This window comes from Seriola aureovittata, chromosome 9, assembly GCF_021018895.1.
Source record: "Seriola aureovittata isolate HTS-2021-v1 ecotype China chromosome 9, ASM2101889v1, whole genome shotgun sequence".
Classification (NCBI taxonomy): Eukaryota; Metazoa; Chordata; class Actinopteri; order Carangiformes; family Carangidae; genus Seriola; species Seriola aureovittata.
Genome location: NC_079372.1, coordinates 6,100,584 through 6,112,835, shown reverse-complemented (window position 1 = coordinate 6,112,835; position 12,252 = coordinate 6,100,584). Strand labels below are relative to the sequence as shown.

General features: G+C 36.5%; 1 long non-coding RNA gene across 4 annotated transcripts in view; it reads right to left on the bottom strand.

Annotated features, from left to right (window-relative positions):
- LOC130174775 (uncharacterized) overlaps nucleotides 1-12,252 on the bottom strand; it is a 56,505-nt gene that overhangs the window by 17,777 nt on the left and 26,476 nt on the right. The window contains exons 4-6 of one of the 4 annotated variants that reach the window (XR_008828629.1): nucleotides 5,224-5,311; nucleotides 4,507-4,604; nucleotides 502-956 (exon numbers count right to left, since the gene is read on the bottom strand). This is a non-coding gene — a long non-coding RNA (uncharacterized LOC130174775). Of the gene's footprint in view, nucleotides 1-501; nucleotides 957-1,595; nucleotides 1,677-3,398; nucleotides 3,620-4,506; nucleotides 4,605-5,223; nucleotides 5,312-12,252 lie in introns of those variants that run through there. The other 3 variants (XR_008828626.1, XR_008828627.1, XR_008828628.1) reach the window with 3 other exon arrangements.

Here is a 12,252-nt window from a genome sequence, read left to right as displayed (position 1 = left end):
AAATTAATTTTCTATTTAACTGCATAATTGACGATTGAAGAGGTTGTAAAATAATCCGCATCGGTAAGATATTAAATGCGTGAGAGGGTTTTACATGTAGTTATATGGCAATAATTTCGAGTCTAAGATACAGGGTACAAATTAATATGCGACATCAGGCCATCTGACTCATTTAACCTGTTGACTAATAATGCAAAGAATAACAGTAAACAACAAAAGACTCGTTTCTAATGTAGCCTAACATTAGGCCAGATACAATCTGTCAGTAAAATTAAATAAAATGATTGTGTGAAAAGCCTTTTTTTTCTACTGGTATGATGCAAATCAAAATAGTAAACACGTTAAAGATTAATATTCATCATTCAATAACAAGGTACATTTACACAACAACAGATAATTGTGTAGGCTTCCAAGTTCCAGTTAAAGTGCTGACATTAATCATTATCAAAGAGAGAAATGTTCACTGTTTTGAGAAGCTAAAACAATAACTGTGCATCTTTTTGGGGGTAAATTAAACCGTTTTCAATGTCTGTAATAACATTTTTTCATATCAGTGCGAACAAAAGTTTATGACTCACAGCCTTTTAAATTTAGGAAGCTCTATGTTGTAGCAGTAGGTGTGTGCATTAGCACATATCAAACTGTAGTTTAATCTCATATTTTAGTATTTCTGCAGAAAAGAAAATATCTAACAAAGCAACTACAAAATTTGATGCAATGGACATGCAATTTTTATTCAGGAAGGAACCTTAAACTGAGTGTGAACACAGTCACATATTGTAAAGAGACAGAATCTTAAGCCAGGAAGTAGATAAAATGTTCATATAATCGTATATTTTTTCACAATGAATACTGGTGGCCTGAAAAACACCTCCCTGGTGTAATTCCCATGCGTAAATGGTTCTCTTAAGACTGCTTTGACTGTTATGGAATCCTGGAAATATCCCGAAGAATATCTGGGTCAGAGTAAACACAAGAAAAACCAACCATTTAGCTTGGCTGAATTTTGCCGAGAATCTGGGGAAGTCTGTTTCAATGGCTGGTAGACATGTACAGTATATTACAAGCAATTCAATGTTTAGCCATCCAGCCTTACCAAATAAACTGCAATTAAATGACGTGCCTAAAACGACGGATTGAACTGGCTGCGAGGTACTGGCTCTTTAAGCTAAGAAATTGATCAGGTGGTCAGTTTTAAGTTGGAGCCAGATGTGACCCACAGGCTACTAAACAACCATCACTGTTTTAAATCAATTAGGGCTGCTGCAGTATGGTTCAGTTATTTTCAGTACCACTTCACAAGAGTAATATGAAAACAATGTTTTGTATACATCTGAAACAGGATTTTCTGGAGTAGCTATTTTGTAGAAGTTGAGTTGAGAACACAACAACCTTCTTTTCTATGACCCAGTGTCCTTTCTGCATTTGACAAGACAGGCAGTAATGTAAGACAGTTCCCTTTCATTCATGTAGGCTAATTCTTTTTACTGCATATTATTTTTTTTATCCAAATTCAATTAACAGTGATAATAGCTATCACATTTTATGTTTTTATTTTCTATTTCATTTTTAAGGAATAAAGAAAAGTAAGAACAGACAAAAATGCAGATTCAGCTGGGTACAGTTGTATGCCACAGTTTGGGCACTCCTGGGCAAATTTCTTATTTTGTTGATTTCTGAAATGAAAAGAAGTAAAACAAACAGACCTTAAAAATGAGCCTATCTTCAAATGTTAGTGGACTGATATTGTTTTAATTCATGAACTTTTAAAAAATTGGAAAAAATCAAAAGTAATTAATTAATTGTAGTTATAATGAGTAACTGCAAAAGTCTGGGCATTTGAAAACTGTTAAGCATGGGGATGAAAATATTCTGCTTTGATGTTGTGTATCAGCAGGTGACAAAAACATTGTTGCACGGATAGAAAGAATGGATTCCACTAAGTATCGGAAAACTCTGGATGCAATTGTCCCGCGGTCAGTCAAGAAAGTGAAATTGAAAGGAGGTTGGCTTTTAAAACAGGACAATGATCTAAAGCAGACCTCAAAGTCGACCATGAACCATTAGAGAAACACAAGTTGAACCTTTAGGAACGGTCCTCACAGTCGCATGACTTGAACATAATTTCAAATCTGTGGGTAGATCTTAAGAAATGCTGTGTGTGTGCAAAACAGAATAAAAAATATCTTAGAAGGTGTGAGAGCCTGCAAAGGGTGTTTACTACTTACAGTTGTTGTAGGGTGCCCAAACTTTTGCACATGCCACAAATATTGTTTACTTCTTCTCTATTTTATAAATTCATAAAAAGTAACATTAACATAAGAAGTAAGGCTCACTTTAATGTCTGTTTGCTGCAGAGGTTGTATTTACTTCTTCTTACTTATATATTTATATCTACAATTTGTCCAAAGGTTTTCAACGTTTTGCATACAACTGTATTATAATGTAAGGTAAAATGTACAGTAAAGTTATCACTCAGTATGGTTCTCATTAAAAAAAAAAAGGAATCTGTTTTGCCTTTAGCCTTTGAGGAACTGCACCCTTTGATACATGTATTATTTCATGTCCACGTGTAATGCAGGATGGCAGCATCATAAATAATACTATCCAGGATTCAGTTGTGTTATGTTGTGTGTTGTGTTGCATATTTCATTCCCTTTGATGATACCTCCATAGGCGAAATATACAGTTTTGGGTTGCACAATTAATGTTTATACTTTCTTTACATATTGTCTTAGAAATGTAACAAGAATCTGGAATTAGGTAATCTGTAAGAGTCAAACTAAATGTTAAGTGTTCTCAGAGACAGAACACTGAAGTGCAATGTCTCTGAAAATCGTTAATGCCTACACGCCTGCAGCTTAACTATCTAAACATTCATAATCATCAGTTAGGATATAAAATGGTGGAATTGACCTTTAAAGTGTCCTCCTACCTTTAGAGCTGCAATTACCAAGCCTACAGTATATAGACTGTTAGTGTGATATTTGTTTTATGTGTATTGTTTCCTATTGTTTTTGTGGTTGAAAATTTACAAATGGATCGTGTACCAATAAATTCAGTACAAGAGGACAGATTTGTGATTGAAGGTCAAGTGCTCAAAGGAACATCCATGTTGGTTGCTAATACAACTTTGTATGACTAAAATACAGAATAAATACCATCAAAGTTGGTAGAATGAATATTATGAGAATATCACATCTGACTTCATTAATTTGATGAATGTCTCCTTCTTTGATGTGTTGCACAAACATTACACACAGCACACAAGTACGCAAGTAACTGTTTAGAAAGACAACAAATGAGATCTACACAGATTATTCACAGCCATCTTTTTCACATTGCACGATCCCCGCATGCAAATACACCGACTTGACTTTGAGCAGTTTGAAGGAGAGTGATGGAGACTCACTGGGTGGACACATTTTGTTTGTGTTTATTTATGCACACCCAGTCAACAGAGCGAGGAAAATGTCGTTTTTACAACTTGCTCTCATGCTGCGTGTGGGTATAATAACCACAAGAGAGGAGTTTTTCCAAAACCGGATATCTACCATTTGGAAAAAAAGTCTGAGTCTTTCCATCATTGGTGGCATGAAAGGGGGACTCCTGATGGAACCTTTTTTCACAAAAAAATAAAAGTCAAATTTTTATGGGCATTCAGTGGAATTTTGCCACTCTCCACAACTATATAGTTTCCTAAATCTAAATATCTTAGAACCAAAGAATAAGCTAAAGTCCTCACATGCTAAGCCCTTTTTCTATACCTCCATTTTATGTCTTTAGAAGAGCAACACAATTTACTACTACATACAGGATCTTTGCGTTAGTATAGTTACTATATGGATATGGTGCAGTTTACACTTGCAAATTTGTACGCTTTCTGCTTTCTGTATGTATTATCTTCTGTGGACCTGATAATCCAAATAAATAAAATATGTGTTCATATGTAAAATCTTGTTTTCTTATTTGTTCTGAGAGAAAATAAAGAAAGGAACTATTTTACGCTTTCTATAAAACAATGTGGTATATCTTTCATTAATTTCTTTGTCTGCTGACTTTTTGGTACTCAGACAGTTAAATCAGAATCAGTCTCTGCTTTCCAAAATGTGTGTCACCATTCTGCACTGCTCTTAATTTGCATATGATTTAAATCCTGCTTTTTCATTCTTATAATTCTGCTTCATATGTTCTGGTTTTCAGACTGTTGCTCCACTGTGGTATCATATTTTCCTTTCTGTGTCAATGTAGACTATGTTGCTATCATTTCCCACTTTTGTCATTCATGTTCCATTTCTGTTTTTAATATAAAAAAGAGACAATTTTACTTTTATTTGGTTAAAGTTCTACCTCATTAGATCATTTACACCAAATTTTAAGGTACTCCAAGTCACGCTGAGTCAGCCTCACTGACAACAACTTCCAAGTGGCTACAGCAGATTTTACGATTTTATGGCTAGAAGGCAAATAAATCCTGACTGGTATTTCTCCCCCTTTTCACCTTACCTCTTAATCCTTATTTCTGTGCCTTTGGTTCTTCTCCCTTGAATGCAGAAGTTCAAACAAGATTGCAAGTCTGCCGTCTTTGCCGCTGATGTCCTGGGCTGTGAGTTTGAGAGGGAAGACTTAAATGAATTGCAGTTTTATAAAAGGCAAACTTTAAAATACTTTACTGAAGTCTCCAGAACTATAATTCTACGGAGAATGTTTTTCTGAATGTGAGACTCTGACTGAAGTTTTGTACCTCAAAAGAAAACTTAAATTATACTGTATATTTTGTAAGCAAATCTCCCTAAAATGTTCCAATACACTGGTTAATGCTTGAAATCATAGACTTTATCCTGAATGGAGCAAATCAACAGTATATTTCTACTACAGGACAGATGTGGACATCTCAAACGGTATCCGATCATGTTAATAAAACCCATAAAGAGAGATAAACAGAAAAATACTTAATCATTCCCACAGAGTGACTGTTTTCTGAGACTGTTTTCTTTAACTGAGGATTTCCACTTAGTTACAAAGTAGTTGCACAAAGCAGTAAGACTGTAATTCACTTCATAGACCATAGGAAAACACAATTCAAAATTATCTGTGATATTTGCATTCATCTGAAAGTGCTTGCATTGGATAGAAAAATAAGTAGTAGTATTACCAAGTATGCAAAAAGGGGGTTCAAGAAAGTCCTGAAAATGTTGTATAAGACGGTCCAGATGTCGTTACCTGCTGGGTGTTGACAGAAGATCTGGGGGCTGTTCAAACATATGGCGTCCCAACCGTGCATTACTGGCCTGGGGCTTGAGCAACTACACTAGCAACAAAGAAACAAAATCAAACATACATTTAAGGAGAATACACTAATTTTCTAGATTATTTTCTAGAAGTCACAGTTGACACTGAAATAAAAACAAGACATGGGGCACAATGTAAAATACAGGGTATCAGGTTGGTTCGGCTTCATAGACTCTTGTGGCAAAAATATAAAGAACCTAGACAAGTGGAAAACAATACTTGAATAAATAATAAAGTAAATGAAGTAATCATAGATAGTACCAACAAATCCTGAAACACAATATACTGTAAATAACAGTGTATTACATACAGTACATGATTATCAACTCGCATGCCAAAAACTACCAATTAGATGACAGCAAATCTGCAGCACTTTTATTAGGGGGAATAGGACACACTTCTATCGTTTTTAACTCACTCAGGATAGCACACTATATCTTCGTGGCATTGTATGCTCATGTGCATTTTACTGTGCCCTCCCCGCATGGGGGAACCATACAGACAGAACAAACCGAACAACATCATCGTTCTGCAAGACAGCATAACAGAGCTTACCTAACAAATAGGAACCTCACTGTTTTCTGAACCTTCTTTTTCGTTGTGCCATCAGAGCTGTAGCTACACCCCATGTTGTGTCAAGCTATTGATAATGCAAACTGGAACACTTTTACTACAAGGCAGCTAAAGGAAGTGTTGCCTTAGTAACTGACTTCTATTTTATTTTTTATTTATTGGCTCTGCAGATGGCAACGCGGTCAGTCCACCACTTTGTCCTAACTGAAATATCTCAACAACTATTTGATCGAGGGCAATGAAATTTTGTACAGACATCCGTGGTCCCCCAGACCCCGACTTTCCCTCTAGCCACCAGCAAGTCAAAAATTTTATTTATCAAGTGAAACCTCTCATCATCATAGATGGACTGAGACACAATTTTGTGATATTCATTATTACAGATATTAATGGTTCCCAGAAGATTAATCTCATAGTTCTGATGATTGCCTGATGTTTCCTTTGGCATCACCATGAAGTTCACATTTGTGATTAAATGAATGTTTCCACCCCTATTGAATGGATTGTCACAAAATTTCACCCAGGCAGACATTCACACTCCCCTCAGGATAAACTCTAAAAAGTTTCATAATACTATCTCTTTTGATTAAATGCCATCATCCCAACAAAATCCAATACTTGGAAATCTATTGACATTATCATACGCCTCAGCTGTTCCTTGTGTTTTGTGCTAGTTTGCAAATGTCTGCCAACACCCTTAACTAAGATGGCAACCATGGTAAACGTTAAACCTGCTATACATCAGCATGTTAGCATTGCCACAATGAGCATGTTAGCATACAGGCATTAGCATTAACTCAAAGAATCACTAAGTCTCAGCCTCATAAAGCTGCTGGTGTGGCTGTGGTCTTGTTTAGACTGCCAACAATGATTAAAAATTGTCTTTATCTAGATTTAAACATGTTACTGTCTATTTTACTTTCAGTGTATAAGTTTAAATGTAGCAGGGGAGAAATGCTAACAAAGATGCAGCTAGGGTTGTGCCAATAGATGATCTCAGTGATTAATGATCATCAGAGTGATCACTGATAGCTCATGCCTTTGCCAATGTCAAGACAATACTTGACTTGTTTTCCCATTAATGTATTATCATCATCAGTAGTAGTAGTAGATTAATATCAGATTTTATTTGCCCTGCCACAGTTTTACGTCAGCTAACTCCACATATAACCACATATGCGCACACCCACACACACACACACACACACACACACACACCCACACACACACACAAGCTGACTGCTATTCAAGCACTGTTTGTTGTGTCTATGTGCTGCGCCAGGATTAAACAGGGTGGAGAGACAGAGAGAGAGAAAGGGAGAGAAAGAGAGGGAGATTCTGCATGTCCCTCTGCTGATTTGGAGACATTATTGTGAATGCTCTGGTTATCAAATGTAAATAATAAATACTTTGTTTGTGATGACAGCAGTTTTGCAAATAGAATATATTTGTCATCCTACTGTGGATGTGTTCACTCCTAGCAACAAAGAGAAAGTCCAGTTTTGTACAGCCCCCTCTCCACTTGGGGATAAGATCACCCAACCCTAGATGCAGCCATGAGACTGATGAATATTTGGGATACACCTTTGAAACTACCAGAAACTCTAGTCTAGATGATGCTCAAAAAAACTCTGAAATTCCAAAACTGCTTTAAGAGCATTCCCAGCAATTCTTTCATTTATGTGGCAACAGGCAATATTGTTCTGTTATTCTGATCAATAGATCCACACTTTGATTCCCACAAACCAAGAGGAGCTTGTTTCCCCAATCTTCCACCTTAATAGTTTCCCACTTTCCTTTCCTATCTGGGTGCTAGTTGCACTCTGTGATAATTTCACAAGCTTGTTTCAAAAGTGATCAAAAGTCTTCCACATTTATCTCCTACACTACTGCATAAGTAACAGTATTAAATGTATAATATGATTCTCTCACACATCTGCTCACGTTTCCACACAGTGACAAATAAGGTCTTCGGACATTTTTCCGTATAATGAAAAGATAGTTTCCTTTCCACTTGAATGGGAAAGTAGTCTCAGGCTTTCAACTGTTCAACTGTTCAGAGGTGGATCTAAGATGTTGCAAAGATAAATGAATCTATTAGTCAGTCAGTTTCAACAGAAAATTAATCAGCAACTATTTTGATTATCCATTTATTATTTGAGTCATTTTTCAAGGTAAAATGCCAGACATCTGCTGGTTACAATTTCTCAAATGTGAGATTTTACTGCTTTTTTTTTTTTTTTTTTTAAATATAATAATACTGAATAATTTAGAGACTGTCGGTCAGACAAAAGCAATGTTAACAGGTCACCTTGTGCTCTTTTGTGAATTTTCTAAAATATAAATATAGAAACAATATTAAACCAAGAAAATCATTGGTGGATGAATCAATTAATAAAGATGATCCTGCCGTACTGCCAAGATGATATCACCTGAGCTTTAAATGCGAGCAAATTATTAAGCCTATGACCATTCCAGAACTGTCAGCTTTTTGCCATATAATTTGGAATTAATTGCATTTCTTGCAGGAAGAGCAGCATTTTCATAAACCCTATACATAAGGGCAGTAAGTATTTTAAAGATATTATTGTGTAACCTTGATATGGTCATAATCTAGCGTTTTCATGCATGTCGGTGTAGATTTGGCAGTTAGATGAAATCTGCCAGACCAAGACTGGCAACGTGAAAGTGAAAATGTCAATAAGTCCTTATGCAGGCTCAACAAAAACCCATTTTCACTACTGTGTTGCCTCAAGTGATCAAAGCAAACAGCCTTTTGTATCGGATTCTACAGCAAAGGCGAGAGCCCCGCTGTTGAAGTAATACTTTGTAATGGTATTAGGAGGGCTATAAAAGTGTCAGAGCCCTTTAACCAGGCAATCAGAGAGTGAGCCATGGTCTGTTGCTTTTGCAGGCATCAATCACTAAGTAATGTATATGAAGTCTGAAAAAAAACTGCTGGCCACTTGACATAATGTGGTAGATCCATGTTGTTTGGTATTACTGAACAGTAATATCTAAAAAGTTTTCTGCTAGAAATGAGCAAATACCTGTGTACAAAGCAAGTGATTCAGACAAAAAAATTACACAACATTGAAACTGTGTGTCATCTACAATTTCCTTGCATTTACTTTGCCTTCTGCCCTTTCACAAAATGACAGTTACAAAATGCAAGTGATTGTTTAACGTTTTATTTCTCATGTAACACAATCCTCCTTTTGCTTCCAATAGTTTTGGAAATGAAATGATAAAAAAAGACAACACATTAACTTAAGTACATCATGTTGTGCCTCTAGGAAACCTTCACTTGGAAATGAACGATGCAACAATATTCAGCATTTTTGTCAGGAAACAAGGGGAAACGAAAGGGGAATGACATCCAAAAATCAAACCAGCAGTGATTATTAATGTTAAACAAACAAAATAAATAGAGACATTTGATCTCTATTCTCATTAGTGGGAATTTAAATACTTTTTCTAAACATTACAAAACAATTCTATTAATTTTCATGACAATAATATGAGGGTGGCAAATGTTTGCCTTTTGGTCAGTTTAGAGCAGACTGAAATATGTCAACCAATATTGAATGGATTGGAATGAAATGTTTCATTGGCCCAACAGGAGGGATCCTACCAACTTTGGTGATCCCGACTTTACTTCTTGCACCACCATGAGGTTGAAATTTGCAGTTAAGAGTGAAATATCTCGTTAACTATTGGATAGACCGCCATGGAATTTGCTCCAAATATTCATGGTTCCTATGGGATAAATTATAAAGATTGTGACGACAGCCTGACATTTCTTCTGATGTGTTAATTTTCAAATGGTAGCATGCTAACACACTAAACTAGGATGGTAAACACCAGCATGTTAGTATTGTAATTGTGAGCATGTTAGTGTGCTGTTGAGAGCATTTCGTTGTACCATTGTGGCAAACTGCCTCAGAGATCTGCAAGCATGGCTGTAGAGCCTTAGTCTTGTTAATGAACAAGGCAACATGTGACCAGTTTATGGGGCAAAGGAGATGCTAAACTTCTGAATAGAAGTGCTTTACTATTCTGTGGTGGTAGGTTGACCTCCAGTTGTGTAAAGGATTTGTGTGCTTCCTGCTCTTCTAACTCAGTGTTCACTGCACCTTCCTTCCTTCGTCTCCCCGAGCTTGCAGGAGCATGGTTGGCAGTTTCAGAGAAGGTACCTTCTCTGAATGAGAAACCACTTATTAAAAAACTTCAGACCATGCAAAACATTAATTTCTCTATTTCATAGGGTATATAACATAGTATAAGGTGCGGGATTGGTGGTCTATCTATTCTTTTCTAAAGAGGTTATACAGTATGTATGATGTTTGACTACTGAAGTGAGATGCATTAAAGATCACTGAGGCAATGCCTGATGGTCACTGTGAGCTGCTGTGAGCTTTGTTAATATTACTTACTCATGTGTTTTATCTATTGAATTTTCCTGAAACTGAAGCTTGTACAAGAAGCACCATGGGAGCTGTGAACAGGAAAAGAGGTGTCTGGAAATACTTTGATAAAAAAGACGACAGTAACGTGCAGTGCAAGATATGTGGCATTAAACTTGCATTTTATGTTCTCCAACAGCCAAACAGTAGGCTTGGTCGGGTTGGTCCGTGTCCGACCGGAAACACAAGCTTAACATTCCGCTTGTGTTTCCAGTCGGACACGGACCTCTCGTATTGCTTTTTGATTTTATTTTATTTTTACTGTAAAAATGTATATATAAATATGTATATACAATTTTTCAAGATAATGAGAGTACTTGAATATTGAAATTACTGGAAAAGCCCATCCCTACTTTTGAGCATTTTGATGGCTTGGGAATTACAGTACCTTACAATATTTTGATTAAATTTTCATTAAAAGCTTTATTTCTAACATGAGGAGGAAAAAAATGCTATTTTGGTCACTCTTTTCATGTGTGGTGTAAAGTTCAAATAGCGGTCTGTGTGTCATCAGTGTAGCTTTAAACCTCACTGGCATCTGTATTAAGTGTCAATTCAACTATTTCCTAGTATCTCGTTTATAAAGGGAAGCTTTGATATGAGACTTTAATTTTCTAAGGACCTCACTGTCCAGATTAGGTTTCAAGAGAGGCAGGAAAAGGGTCAGGAAATTCCATTTTCAAGGTATGTACTTATATTTTTGCTACATTATCCAAAACAATGTTAGGATTATATTAAGATAAGACAGTCTACAGCCATGCTTGTGGCTCTTTGAGAATGTACTTATACAGTAATGCTTTGAGCTAAATGCTGATGTCAGGATGCTTGAGAAAAAGTTAAGTGATCACCAAAGCGATTACAGTTCATCCTGCGGGGGACATAAATGCCCGTAAAAAAATTCAGGGCAAATAGTTTCACTCACTAATGTGAGCCTCACAGTGGCACTAGATGAAAAGTCAGGGGATCACCAAAGTCATTAAGATACATCATTTGGAAGCCATGGATATCTGTACAACATTTTGTGCGAATCTAGTTTGTAGATGTTGAGATATTTCACAGGAGAAATGAAAACTGAAACTGAAAACCAATGGGGGTGCTGAAGAAAAAGTCAAGGAATCACCAAGCCATTAATATTCATCCTCTTGGTACCACGGATTTCTATATACTGTATGTCTATATTTCATGGCAACCTGCCAGCCGCTGATGGCGCTAGAGGATATCACCAAAGTCAGTAGGCTTCGTCCTCTGTGGACCTTGAATGTCTGTTCAAGCTTTAACATTAATCCATTGGATTATTGAGATATTTCAGTCTGGATAAAAGTTGTCTCCCAACAGATTGACTGGCAAGACAGACCAACATTACAATCCCTACAGCCACACCACTTGCAAGGCTTAAAATTTAGGGGAACAGCTCAAGACCGCATGTGAAGAGTCTCGGTCACATTCTTACTACTTGTTTACATTAGTAATAATGCAGATATCCAAGTAAAATTCTTCAGTATTCTGCTTTTTAGAGACCATCCTACTGTTAAAAACAACCCCTAGATCATGTGCAAGTATCTTATTATGACCCATAGTTACGTTTTATGTTAGGCAACCTCTACTGGCTGAAGTAATTATGACAGGAGCAAAGGAGGAAGTTAGGGGATGTAGTATATAGAGCATGGGTATTCCACTAAAATTCAAAGAGAAGTTAGACAAAATTTCATCAAGCGAAGGTCAGGAACAGTGGTCCGGGAAGGGGGCCGTGGGTCGAGCTAGAGGGATATATATAAATTACAGATGGAGTGATTACCAGTTTCACGCTAAATAATGGTAAAAATACCCAGCGGTTAGTATTACCGTTAAACTTGTAATTATCACTACAACCATGGTTTGATTACTGTGGTTAATAACTGTGGGAGTCTGTTGCTGGTTGATG